Genomic DNA, 14,637 nt, shown 5'->3' with positions numbered 1-14,637 from the left:
CTTCTCCGTCCATGGGATTTTCCAGGCAAGAATACTGGAGTGGGTTGCCATATCCTTCTCTGAGCCACCGGGGAAGCCTCACACTAACAGGAGGTGGAGGATCTCTATAGCTCGTTGATTTAATCCTCGTATCTGTTACTAAGTCACTTAAGTCGTGTCTGACTCCCTGCGACCCTATGGACTGTAACCTGCCAGGTTCCTCTGTCCGTGGAATTCTCCAGACAAGAATACTGGAGTGGATTGCCGTTTCCTTCTCCATATCTTTTACAGGTGAGGGAATCTTGGCTTGGCTGAGCGGATTTGGACAAGTCACTTGGCCTAAAGGGCGATTTGAGGGGATTAGAGACAAAAGTGCAAAATGCCTGGCCAAGAAGGCCTGCAAGGGATTCTGAAATCGGAGCCACAGGAGCTTCAGACAAAGATTAACCCGGGAGGAATGTTATTTCAACATCCAAGCTACAAGCAGATCTTTTCCGACTGATTTTCCATGTCCTCCTTTCTCCTTCCCCTTGCTGGATGTCAGGGTTATGGATGAGGATAGAGAGTGAATAGAGATCAGCACAGGGCAGGGAGCCAGCAGCTAGTCCCACTGAAGGGACCTTGGGGCTCTGCCTTGTTGCCTGAGGTGGGAGCCACTGAGGACAGACATCTGCTTCCTCTTCCTATGATTGTCATCCTCCAGGCTTCTATGTCTGCTCTGCTGGCACAGGACCCACCAGGGGTACTGGCAGCTGACACGAAGATTCCTTGGGCCCTCACTCAATCCTTTATTTTAAAAAAGAATGATACCAGCTACTGGGGGCTACGGACCAAAGAAGATCCCAGCAAATCTTGACCCCAGCATCATTATTAGTTCAGGAAATTATCTGCGATCCTTCAGAAATGGTGTAGAGGGCACAGATTTCCTGGAAATTTTTGGTAGTTTTATAGTTGAATCAAGCTACTATTCACCCCACTCCAGTACTCTTGCCTGGAAAATCCCATGGACGGAGGAGCCTTGTAGGCTGCAGTCCATGGGGTCGCTAACAGTTGGACACGACTGAGTGACTTCACTTTCACTTTTCACTTTCATGCATTGGAGAAGGAAATGGCAACCCACTCCAGTGTTCTTGCCTGGACAGTCCCAAGGACGGGGGAGCCTGGTGGGCTTCTGTCTATGGGGTCGCACAGAGTCGGACACAACTGAAGTGACTTAGCAGCAGCAGCAGCAAGCTACTATTTACTTCCATACTTCCAGAAGCATGTAAATTAGGTGTTTGATCTGTCAGCAGGTTTATGGACCGTCTTCTATGACCCAAGCATCAGGCAAAGTGCTTTAGGAGGCACAAAGATGAATAAGATGTGACCCTTGTTCTCCAGGATCCTGCCAAGTGGATGAAGAGAAAGGACATATACATAATAAGATAACTGATGACCCAACTCTGCCTGTTGCTGGTGAGTGATAAGGTCCTGTGGGCTACAGGAGTTCAGAGCCAGGAAGTAGGGTGAGACAGCTGGTCCTTGGGCGCTTGCAGGAGCTTTTTGGGGTGAAGACAGAAGACTTCACGGCAGAGAGGGAGGCTGCAATGCATGCTTTATATCATGTGATATAAAAATCCCAGGTATAGGACTTCCTTGGTGGCCCAGTGGTTAAGAATCTGCCTGCTGGTGCACGGGACACAGGTTTGATCCCTGGTCCTGGGAGATCCCACATGCTGCGGAGCAACTATGCCTGTGCACCATGGCTACTGAAACCCATGCTGTAGAGTTCGTGTTCTGCAACAAGGGAAACCAGCACAATGACAAGCCAGGGCACCACAATGAAGAGTAGCCCCCCGCTTGCTGCAACTAGAGAAAGTCTGCAGGCAGCAAAGAAGACCCAAGGAACCAAAAACAAAAACAAAACCAATCCCAGTTATAGTGCACATTTTAGCCTCCCAGCATCCACTTCTCTTTCTGTGAATAGTACCCCAGATATCTTTTGGCAGACCACTCTTCTCCCATTCTCAATCTGTGAGGTAAACTCGACCTTCTCCCCCTAACTCCAACCCTTACTCTTTTCCAGCTCTGAATGTTAACCATACAACCAAGCCTGACCAAGCTGTCTTACTCATCACAGGGGTTGACTGGCACTGGACTCAGGTCTGATTGTCCAATGTGGCTGCATCCTCCAAGCCAAATGACACACATAGAGCCAACCATAGTCTATCCCAGCTGCTGGGAGGCTGGATTTGAACTTGAAGGTGTGAGACCCTGGAATTGCTGGGGACCACCGTTTGGAGACTGAGAATGAGGACAGTAGAGCTCTTAGCAGAAGAGCTGAGAGTTGGGGAGAAATCAGATGCTGACACTGCATTTGAGCACCTGAAGCCAATTGTGCCCCCAAACAGATTTCTTAGTAACATGAGCCAATAAAGTCCCCTCTTCACTGAAGCCAGTTTGAGTTGGCTTCTATCTTTTAAAACAGAAGGAGTTCCAGATGAAATCACCATGGGTGTGATTTCATTTGCTCAACACCTCCACAAGCTCCAAATCAAGGATTACCCTATTATTTAGATCAGAACACTGAGAACCAGAGACCTCACACCATTGATTGAGCCAGGGCCAGGGCTGAACTCTGAGGATTCCTAATCGGATAGGCTCTTCCATGACCTCCTACTGTCTTTGTGAGCAGACTTGGCAGATGGCTGACTGAGTCCTATCCACGGAGTGTGTTAAAGCCAGTGCAAAGGGTGCCAGGATGTCCTTGTGAGGTACCAGTGGTGCCTCCAAGGCAGGAACAAGACCAGCATGGGACTGATGAGCCACCCCCCTCCCCAAGGCAGTGTGGCAAGTAACTGGTGGTTCCACGGCCCCCTTTTGTTGAACCGGAGGTATCAGCCTGGTGAACAGCCAACCTATAATCTATACAAATGTCATGTACAGTTTGACATGTACAAATGACAAGATAAATGATATATTAGCCTCATTATATTGTCACTTGCCTGCCACTGACTCCTACCAGGTACAACTCTGATCCCAAAGTTCTTCCCCTTTCTGAGAATCCCATTGATCTACAGATTCAATCAGCAAATACTTATTTTGAGCCTACTCCAGGCAAAGCCCTGTGCTGGTTGATCAGGAACACAAAAAGGAAGCAGTCAGATCAGTATTTGCATATCTGACTGAGGTTCACCGAGCCAGGTGCTGGTGGATGCAACAGTGACTTGAGAGGAGAATCTGTTGTCCTCGTGGTGGCTACAGTCTGGCAGAGGTGTTGGCTGTGGATAGTAATTACTTTTTGGACACTCAGCCTCTCCTAATGATACCTCCTGGTTCTTTTCTGAGGCTGACCTTTCATCTTGGCATTCTTGGTTGGACTGTAAATCCAGGGGCCCTGTGCATTCCTAGCAGTACTGACACCAACGCTGTAGAACACTTCCCCTGTGCCAGTCACTGACAGGTTTACACCATCAGTACTCACCAACCCCCATAGCTAGGTATCCCCATTGCAGGGGCCGAATCTGGAGCAATGGAAAAAGGACTAGCTCAAGGTCACAAGGCTAGTAAGTGGCAGAACCTGGATACAAATCCATGCTGTCTGGCTGCAGAGACCGGTCCTTACCACCCCTCTAAACTGACTTGCAAAGTCAGTGAGCTCATGTTGTCTGAGTATGGGTTGCTCCAACCAGGCCCAGTTCTCTTTCTCTTAGAAATAAGCATCATGAGGATGATGACCCAAGGACAGACAGCACTGTTGCAGTGGATTTCTTCCATTGCTAATGTTCTGGTAGGATTATGGCATATCTCCCACTTGCCTGGGGTCCTAGGTGTGCACTTGCCTCATTGTCCCATCTTGCAGCCTGATTCTCAATTGTTTGTTGTATTCTACAGGTCACGCCATATGCTTCCAGTAAACTCCCTTTGGATTTCAGTTAGTCAGAGTCAGTTTCAGTTGCATGCCACTAGCAGCCCTAATAGATAAAGAAATGCCCAGAATTACCTCCAACACGCAGCAGAGATGAAGGACTTGGAGCTTCATAGCTGTGCTAATGTTTGTGAATGCCAAAGGAGGTTCGGGTCTGGGAAGGTATTCACACAAAGGGAGAGAGAGCTCAAGGGATGAAGGGAGACGGGATGCAAATCAAATATGTCAGGAGTGCTAGGGTGCATATTTTCATCTCAGTCACCAAGAGAAAAAAAAAGTCGGTTTGGGCTCCTGTGCGGCACTTCCTCCTTCTTGCCTTGCATGTGAAGATTGGATGCTTGCAGGAAGCAGACCACCAGTGGTGTCTCGCACGGAGTTCAGACAGACATCAAAGTTAATCCGCTCTCTGATCTGAGCAAAATGTGACGAGGGTTTCCTGGGACAGCAGCTCTACTAATTGTGGCGCTGCAGCTTGGCTGCTGTATTTTTAGACTATTGTGGATTCCCAGGAAGTAGCGTCACCTTCTGCCAGAAAACAGACTAGAAGCCTGGGCTTTGGAGAGGAGTGAGATCTAACACAGGACCCTCTAGACTTGTTCTTTTGAGAATACGAGAGGAAGCCGGGGAAATGCTTCCCTGTTTTTCTCGAGCTCTGTGGCTCTCTCAGTCCCCACCTGTCTGTATAAATATTTCCAATTTATATCACTTGTCAAGTTTTTCTGCTTTGATGTGTTCTTTATATCCAAGAATTGAATTGAATTGAAAGTCGCTCAGTCGTGTCAAACTCTTTGCGACCCCATGGACTATACAGTCCATGGAATTCTCCAGGCCAGAATACTGGAGTGAGTAGCCTTGCCCTTCTAGAGGGGATGTTCCCAACCCAGGGGGTCAAGCCCAGGTCTCCAGCATTGCAGGTGGATTCTATACCAGCTGAGCCACAAGGGAAGCCCTTATATCTAAGAGATTTCCCCCAAATATCCATCTTGGCTTCTTCTCTCTTGCCAGCTATCCACCTTACAGTTGTAACTAGTTCCTTTATGACTTCCAGGTGTCTAGACCCAGCCTCATGTGCCTGATGGCCAGCTTCGGGTTCAAGACCCACTCACTCCTGCTTCCCCTGCCCATCACTTTCATGGCACTGGCTTGGTTTGAGGCCTCACCTGCTGACCTTGGCTACAGCTATCCAACTTGTCTCACATGTGTCACCCTCTTCAGCCACCAACTGTCTCATTTGTGGGAGAGCCAAAATCATCTTCTGAAACCATAGATCTGGTCAATCAATTCTACTCTCAGAAGCCTTCAGTGTCTCTCTGAAGGGTCAGGACCTATCATCCAGAACCCCAGGCTCTGGTCAACAGGCCATTAAAGCGCTTCTGCCTCCATGTGGTTCTGCTGCATGAGACAATAGTGCTCTTCGTCTTGGCTGCCTGGCTCTGTGCCCGTGGCCATGGTTGATTGAATCAGCAGGGTTGAAAAACCCAGACCATAGTCAAAGACCACAAATCTCCATCTAAATGGGGAATGGGCTGACCCAGTCATACTCTCTGCCCCTGGAATTTCAGCTGGTAAGTCAGGGAGAGTTGGAGCTCAGCAGAGGGAGTAGAAGTTGGACAGATGAACAGGAGGAGGTGATAGGAGCACGAGGGGAGCTCTGAGTAAGCCAGGATGACAAGTTAGTAGAAACTGTCAGAGAAAAGCTGGGTTGAGTAGATGGGGGAGGAATTGCCTGGGAGTAACAGGAAGCAGGGCATGATGGAGGAGAGTGAAAACCAAGATTCACAAATCCTGCTGCTGAGAAGTAACGAGATACCTTAAGCTTGAGGACTGCCTGGGATTCATGTATTCGTTCATTGATTTCTACCAGTTTTATGGAGCACCTGTTGTATGCCAGACACTATTCTAAGAGGATGAGATGGTTGGATGGCATCAGCGACTCGATGGGTATGAGTGTGAGCAAGTTCTGGGAGATGGTAAAGGATGGGGAAGCCTGGTGTGCTGCAGTCCATGGGGTCGCAAAGAGACATGACTGAGCAACTGGACAGCAACAACAAACTTTAGGCATTAGACAAAGTCCTTGCCTTCATGATGCTTGTGTTCTAGTTGGGAAGGTAAATAATAAATAGACAAAAATAAATGGGAACAGTTTGGCAATTTCTGACAAAACTAAACATGCTCTTCCCATACAATACCAAAGGAGCTGAGAACATCGGTCCGCTTAAAAGCCTGCATGTGGATGTTTGCAGCAGCTTTGTTCAAAATTGCTGATATGTGGAAGCAACTGTTGCAGGAAGGGGGACCCCTTCCAGGGCCCGAAACTGGACTCTTGTCTAACACTTGGAAAAAAATTGTCTGAGGAGACACTTGCTGACAAAGCGAGATTTTATTGGGAAGGGCACCCGGGTGGAGAGCAGTAGGGTAAGGGAACCCAGGAGAATAGCTCTGCTGCGTGGCTCGCAATCTCGGGTTTTATGGTGATGGGATTAGTTTCCGGGTGGTCTTTGGCCAATCATTCTAACTCAGAGTCTTTCCTGGTGGCGCACGCATCCCTCAGCCAAGATGGATGCCAGCAAGAGGGATTCCGGGAAGTGGACGGACTCGCGGTGTCTCCTTTCGACCTTTCCCAAGCTCTTCAGGTTGGTGGTGGCTTATTAGTTCCGTATTCCTTATCAGGATCTCCTGTCATAAAACAACTCGTGCGAATGGTTACTATGGTGCCTGGCCAGGGTGGGCGGTTTCAATCAGGGTGCTTCCCCTAACACAACCACTGTGTCCTTCAGTAGGTAAATGGATAAATTATCTGTGGTACAGACAGTGGACTATTATTCAGCACTAAAAAGAATTAGCTATGAAGGAAAAGACTTGGAGTAGCCTTAAATGCATATTACTAAGTGAAAGAAGCCACTCTGAAGTCTACATACCGTGTGGCTTTCTAGAAAAGGCAAAACTATGGAGATGATAAAAAGATCAGTGTTTGCCAGGGTTAGGGAATAGGGAGAGATGAAGCAGAGCCCAGAGGATTTTAAGGGTAGTGAAAATACCTTTATGCTCCTGTAATAATGGATTCCTGTAATTATACATTTGTCCAAATGCATAGAGTACACAATGCCAAGAGTGAATCATAATAGTAAGCTATGGATTTTGGATGATAATTATGTGTCAGTGTAGGTTTACGGTTTGTAACACACATTCCACTCTGGATGGTGATAGTGGGGGAGGCTGTGTGTCATATGAGAGTAGAGGGCATATGGGAACTGTCTGTACTCTGCTCAGTTTTGCTGGGAACCTAAAACTGCTCTGGAAAAATAAAGTCTATTTTTGAAAAACCCTCCCCCCACCATTAGAAGAGGTTTAGTAAGCTGTTATAATTTCTCCAGAAGCTATAGAGAAAAGAAACAGACTTTGAAGGGGGAAAAAAATCCATGTTATAACAAAAACCTGGGGGAGGGGGGAAGGGATTACTCCAGATGAAAAGAAAATAAAGGGATATTTGATAGATAGATAGACAAAATAAGAAGTGCTGGAAAGAAAAACTGAGCCAGCAAGGGGCTGGGGTTTGGGGTTGGAGTGGGGAATGGGAGGGCAACTATTTTTACTTAGGTGTTAGGAAAGGCCTCTCTGAGAAGGCGGCAGACATCTGAGTGAAGGGAAGCGGGGAGCCCTGTGAATATCTGGAGGAGGAAACATCCAAGTGGAGGGTCCTGGGTGCAAAAGTGGTGAGCGCACGGTATGCTTGCTGTTCCAAGAACAGAAAGGAGGTCTGTGTGGCTGGAACGGAGTGAACCGAGGGGACATGGAGGTGGCCCAGGCAGGAGCATGGTGCCCAGGGGCATCAGAGGCCACGCGGAGGACTCAGGATGTTACTGTGTGTGTGTGATGCGGAGAGCCACGCAGGATCCCCAGCAACCTTCCAGTGCTGCCATCTCTTGGGGAAGTCCAGTTACTCTATGGTTTTCATTCTTTGCACGGACACCTTCCTTACCCACGGGACCACCTTATTTCCCACAAAGCCCTTTTACTCAGAAGAGCAGAAATCAGTTTTCCTTCCTGGCAGCACAGTGATCCCCTTCCCATTATTTGACCCCAACGACCTTCTGGGTTTCTCTTTCGCGTCTCTCCCAGCACCTACCTCCGGCAGCCGTATCTATTTGCCGGGTGCTGAATGCTGCTGCCTTTGCCTGCCTGGTGCCTTTGCTCTCACTCTTCCCTGTGTTTGGATGACTTTCTCCCAGAGCTTCTTGTCACAGTCCTTCTCTCCCAGGACATTCTCAGACCCCTCTTTTTCTAGGAAAGCTTCTAGATCACTTGATTTTTAATGAACTGGTCTCTCCAAAACTCCCATTTGAATTATTTTTGGCTGCGTAACTAGCTACCCCAAACAGCATTTAAATATTAAAGTGATGTTTTACCATCTCTTGAAATGCTGTGGCTTTACTAAGCCTTCAGCATCTCAGGGGTGTCTGGGCGCTGGTACAACTGAAGTCGGCCAGGGGCCTAGCTGGGCTGGACCATCTCAGATGGCTGACAGCTGATGCTCAGTGACTGCCAATGGGAGTACCCATAGGTGACACTTCCCAGCATGGAGATTCTGTCCTGAGAGGGATTATCCCAAGGAAGTCAGGAGGGAGCCACAGACTTCTGATGGTTTAAGACTTGGAGGGCACACCTGTAATCATTTTAGCAAAGGTCATAGATGGACTAGATTCAAGGGGCAGGAGGTTAGAGCATGAGATGGGGGCTAGACCTCAGTTCTGCAGTTAACTTTAATCCAGCACAGCTTTCTTGGTGCTTTACCCACATACTGATTAGAATGTTTATCTCCTTTTGTCTGTATTATAATCATTTTTGTTTTTATCTCACATACTAGATTTTAAGTTTTTAATGAAAAAGGCAGAGGAACCAGAGATCAAGTTGCCAACATCCAATGGATCATAGAAAAAGCAAGAGAATTCCAGAAAAACATCTCAGTTCAGTCACTCAGTCGTGTCCAACTCTTTGCGACCCCATGAACCGCAGCACGCCAGGACTCCCTGTCCATCACCAACTCCTGAGTTTACCTAAACTCATGTCCATTGAGTCGGTGATACCATCTAACCATCTCATTCTGTCGTCCCCTTCTCCTCCTGCCTTCAATCTTTCCCAACATCAGGGTCTTTTCAAATGAGTCAGCTCTTTGCATCAGGTGGCCAGAATATTGGAGTTTCTCCTGCTTTATTAAATATACCTAAGCCTTTGACTGTGTGGATCACAACAAACTGTGGAACATTCTTAAACAGATGGGAATATCAGACTACCTTACCTGCCTCCTTCGAAATCTGTATGCAGGTCAAGAAGCAAAAGGTAGAACTGGACATGGAACAACAGACTGGTTCCAAATTGGGAAAGGAGTACATCAAGTCTGCCTGTTTATATTACTTATATGCAGAGTACATCATGTAAAATGCCCAGCTGGATGAAGCACAAGCGGGAATCAAGACTGCCGGGAGAAATATCAGTAACCTCAGATATGCAGATGACCCCACCCTTATGGCAGAAAGTGAAGAGGAACTAAAGAGCCTCTTGATGAAAGTGAAAGAGGAGAGTGGAAAAAGTTGGCTTAAAACTCAACATTCAGAAAACTAAGATCATGACATCCGGTCCCATCACTTCATGGCAAATAGATGGAGAAACAATGGAAACAGTGAGAGACTATTTTCTTGGGCTCCAAAATCACTGCAGATGGTGGCTGCAGCCTTGAAATTAAAAGACATTTGCTCCTTGGAAGAAAAGCCGTGACCAACCTAGACAGCATACTAAAAGGCAGAGACAATACTTTGTCAGCAAAGATCCATCTGGTCAAACTTTGGTTTTTCCAGTGGTCATGTATGGATGTGAGAGTTGGACTATAAAGAAAACTGAGCAGTGAAGAATTAATGCTTTTGAACTGTGGTGTTGGAGAAGATTCTTGAGAGTCCCTTAGACTGCAAGGAGATCAAACCAGTCAACCCTAAAGGAAATCAGTCCTGAATATTCATTGGAAGGACTGATGCTGAAGCTGAAATTCCAATACTTTGGCCATGTGATGCCAAGAACTTACTCATTTGAAAAGACTCTGATGCTGGAAAAGATTGAAGGAGGGAGGAGAAGAGGACGACAGGGGATAAGATGGTTGGATGGCATCACCAACTTGATGGACATGAGTTTAAGCAAGCTCCAGGAGTTGGTGATGGACAGGGAAGCCTGGCGTGCTGCAATCCATGGGGTGGCAAATAGTCAGACATGACTGAGTGACTGAACTGAATGAAAGATTATATCTTCTTTAAAATTTTTATTTATTTGTGACAAGTCTTAGTTGTGGCATGTGGGATCTAGTTTCCTGGTAAGGGATAAAACTTGGGCCCACTGCATTGGGAGTATGGCATCTTAGTCACTGGACCAGCAGGGAAGTCCTGAGATTACATCCCATTTAACTGAATTCTGTCAGTGTAATAACCACAGTAACAACAACAAACATTTAGTGCCTACTTGCTATATACTTGAGCTCATCTAATCTCCAGCCAGACTTTATCCCCATTTTACAGATGGGTAAACTGAGGCATAGAGAAATTCAGTCTTGCCCAAACCTACATAATTGGCAAGTGGCTGAGTCAGGATTTGAACCCACTGAAGAATCTGTGTTCCCATTCTCTCTTCTGTTGTCATCTTACAATCTTAGTACCAACAGAATGTATTCAAGTCAATCCCCGTCGGCATAACCAAAGTGTCACTGGGCAGAAGAACAACGTGAAGAAGAAGAAACAGCACGACAGAAAGTGAATGGTGGCACGGAATCATCATCAAGTGCTCCAGGTGGCTCCAGGGGTCCAGTGCTGAGCATCCTTTGCAGTCTGCTAGCTGGAATACAGAGTGGGAGTTCAGCAAGTAGCAGAGTATTTATTTGGTCTGAGTGCCTGATGCAACTTTCCTCCCAAATCCCCATTTTCTATCTGCCAAGATAGGTGATGGAGGTTTATGGTTCATGTTCTATCACATCTGCCCTGGCCAGGGACCTACAACTCTGAATTTCTGGCCTGCTCCCTTCCAGCCAAAAGTGAATCTAGATTGACTTCCCATCAGCAACAAGCACCATCTCTGTGTCCTGTGAGATCCTAGTTTTAGAAGATTCGGCTTTTATCCTTTGGATATCAATCTATGTGTAGAAGTCCTTATTCTGTGGAAGAAGAGAGACTGAAGCAAAAAATAAGTGAAAATTTCTTATCCAGGCAGATGACAAATAAAATTTCAGTATTTCTTATATTAAACCACCTTTTATACCTCTGTTCTTTTATAAGAGCATGGATGGGCTAAAAGTCAAACACACAGACTTAGTTCCTGTATTGGTGCATTCAGGCTGCTCTAGCAAAATGCCATAGACCAGGTAGTTTGTAAACAACGTTTGTTTTTCACATGTCTGGAGACTAGGATCATCACCCAAGATCATGGTGCCAGCATGGCTGATATGGGTCCTAATTCTGTATAAGTTGGGTCCTTCTTGCCATGTGGTAGAAGGGGGAGGGATCTCTCTGAACCCCCCCTTTTAAGGCACTAATCCCATTCACGAAGGCTTCACTCTCATGTCGTAAGCACCTCTTAAAAGCCTCACCTCCTTAGCCACTAGAAAGATAAAAGTGTAGATCAGCTTATAAAAATACTTGTTAAGACCCTGGAAAGTCTTAACTGAAATGATGGAACTCTGTCAAACCACAGAGAAAATTCATTCTGAAAATACCAACAGGTTGTGTAGTCAAGTCAATCAAAAATTGGCTCTATCAGAGGCAATATGCTCTAACATGGACGGCTGGTCCTACTGAATATTTTTGTTCCCTTGACCCCTGCCACTCATCCCCATAACCATTCTTCACCTATCAGCCAGGGTTAACTGAGAAATTAAAATCAGATTGTATAAAAGTGAAAGTCTCTCAGTCGTGTCCAACTCTTTGTGACCCCATGAAATGTAGCCCACCAGACTCCTCCTCTGTCCATGGAATTCTCCAGGCAAGAATACTGGAGTGGGTAGCCATTCTCTTCTCCAGGGGATCTTCCAGACCCAGGGATTGAACCCAGGTCTCCTGCATTGCAGGCAGATTCTTTACCATCTGAGCCACCAGGAAAGCCCAGATTGTATGACCTCTTGATGAAATACCCCCAAGTCTTCCTAATCACTTAGAATAATAGCCAAACATCTTACTATGTGCTTAGAAGATTCTAGATCACTTGTCCCTGCCCACCTCTTCCAACCTCATCTCCCTCCATTCACTTTCCATTCATCTCCTTGCTCTCTTTCCTACAATGCCCTCAACCCACCTGTTTATACATTCCCCACAGCCCCTTATTCTAGAATGTAAGCACCATGAGGGCAGAGATGTTTCCTACTTACCCACTGCGTCTCTAGCACCTTTCAGAATATTTGGCACATAGTAGTTGCTCAATAAGTAATTGTTGAATGACTTAAGATACCTGTTTTCTTATATTCTCCAGCCTTTTTAGAGAAACTATTATACAGGGAAGATAGTTGGGAAGTTTAATCTCTCCTGGGAAAGCAGGGAAAGCTTTGCTTCTCATTAACTATTTAATTACCTTCAAAGCTTGGGATTTCAGGAAGATGAAAAATTTTCCCTATTCCGCTTGTCACAGCTACATGCTGTCAAGCCTAATCACAGCACCTGTGACTCTTACACTGCTTGCTGGTGTCTGGTCTCCCTGAAGGATTAGTACAGCAAGAAAGTATCTATAGACTGTTATTATTGCCATCTTTTGAGAGTTTAATTAATGGAGTATTTTTTTCCTTTCCTATTCATGGTCAGGATTTTGATTAACTTGTTAGTGGGAGCTTTGTCATGTAGAGGAGCCCGGAGGAGGACGCTTAGGGCTGATGAGAGATGCTAAGGCTGCCCTTAGTAGCTGGTTAAGGAATCAGTGTGTTCCAGCAACCTCCCCCATAACCGTGTGGTCCACACCCCATATGGGAAGATGGGCACGTACTGCAATTGTTGGCTGCAGTGGGTGGTTGGACTCACTGGGACTTCTCTGCTGACCAGGCATTTCTTTCTGTCTACAGCATCTTTGTGGACATGGGGGTCCCCACGTTTTCAGTGATTGAGGCCAGCAGGCAGCAGCACACTCTGTTGCTTTGTCACGGGCAACTTCGTCTCAGGGTTTGGGCCTCCATCCAGGCTGCCTCAGCACTCCTGACTAGCAAGTTCTGGAAATAGTTCATCCACAGAGCTGGCTGGCAGGCGAAGGCTTCTCCTTGGAGCGTGGGGGTAAATCTGACCACTCCCGCTCTGGCTTTAGGCACAGCCATTGCTTCTACTTCTCCCTAATCTGAAGCTTTCACAGTCAACTGAGATCTTGGGAAAGTTCTGCATTTAAGTGCATCTTTGTAGAGAGATGGAGCTGGGTTTCAATCTTACCAATGTATCTAAATCTTGTAAGCCTCAATTTCTTCATCTGCCAAATGGAGATGATAACTCTATCCTGACTCACAATTTTTTTGAGCACTTTAAATGAGACACTGCATGCAACTGTTTAGAACAGTAAATGTCAGCTAATACTGTTTGCATTCATGCCTGTGGGTGAGGACTTCCTTGGTGGCTCAGCTGGTACCTGAGCATAGCTGCCAAGGCAGGAGACGAAAGAAATGTGGGTTTGATCTCTGGGTTGGGAAAATCCCCTGGAGAAGGAAATGGCAATCTGCTTCAGTATATTTGACTGGAAAATTCCGTGGACAGAGGGGCCTGGTAGGTTACAGTCCATGGGGTTGCAAAGAGTTGGACATGAATGAGGGTGCAGGCACATCCCCCCGGCAACCCCCCCACCCACACACACACACACAGTGTGTGGCACCTTGACAAGTTAATTCAACTCTCTGGGCCTTAGTTTCCTTATCTATAAAATGAGGCCAGGAAGATTGTGTGATGGTGAAATGAGAATGCAAGATAAAATGTCAATTTATGGATACATTGCTAAACTGGACAAATCCTAGTAAATTTCATCAGTGACTTATCTGCATCTACCCTGGCCATTAAGTTGACTTTCTCAACAAAGCCCTAAACATGGACATCCTGTCGGTCTTGCTCATTAAAAAGAATGTATCAGTAAGAATATAAAGTGGGGAGGGCTGTATGCAAACACTGCTGAGAAGTGAAAACAAAGAAAAGAAAAGAAAAAGAAAATAACATTTAAATGATTATTGTATGAGTGACCAGACTATTGTCCCTCAGGGGAAAATATTTCCCACTTTGCTTAGAGCAGCAAAAAGAGGAGAAAAAAATTTGATGGTTATTTCAAATTTGTCTCCCCCAGGGAAATTAAACCTGAGTTATGGGGTATTTTTCATAAAGCAAAGTCTAGTATAAAACTAACAAGCTAAAAAAAAAAAAATTGTTAGGCAGACTTAAGTGGATTTGGACAGCTTGTCCTGAGTGATGGCTATTTGGGTGCACTAGCACGCCTGCCACAGAATGTCCTCTTACTCCATCCTCATCCTGCGGGGACCTGAGTGTATCCATTGGAGTTGCCTCACCTGCCCGTGGTCCTGTCTCCCTTGCAGGGACATCCAGTGGTAATAGCTGATGTGTTGATAGACCCTCCCAGGCTATGCCACTCCCAGCAGCCCTCCTCATCCCCAGCAGTAACTGATGTGCTATGAGGACTACAAAGGCAGTATTTTTATTTTATTTTTTATATTTTGGGATTGGGTTCTTAGGATGAACTAACATATATGCAACTTTTAA

The 14,637-nt window shown here is 46.1% G+C and overlaps 1 long non-coding RNA gene across 2 annotated transcripts; it reads left to right on the top strand.

Annotated features, from left to right (window-relative positions):
- Positions 225-11,166, top strand: LOC106502199. Of its 2 annotated transcripts, none has more exons than XR_001918186.1 (4): positions 225-270; positions 1,269-1,434; positions 6,438-6,519; positions 10,578-11,166. It is a non-coding gene; the product is annotated as an uncharacterized LOC106502199 (long non-coding RNA). The 2 variants fall into 2 exon arrangements; XR_001295791.2 differs by having other exon boundaries at positions 233-270; positions 1,272-1,434.

The sequence above is a fragment of the Capra hircus genome, chromosome 6 (genome assembly GCF_001704415.2).
Source record: "Capra hircus breed San Clemente chromosome 6, ASM170441v1, whole genome shotgun sequence".
Classification (NCBI taxonomy): Eukaryota; Metazoa; Chordata; class Mammalia; order Artiodactyla; family Bovidae; genus Capra; species Capra hircus.
Note: the sequence above shows the minus strand (reverse complement) of the source record. Positions and strands in the feature narration are given on the sequence as shown.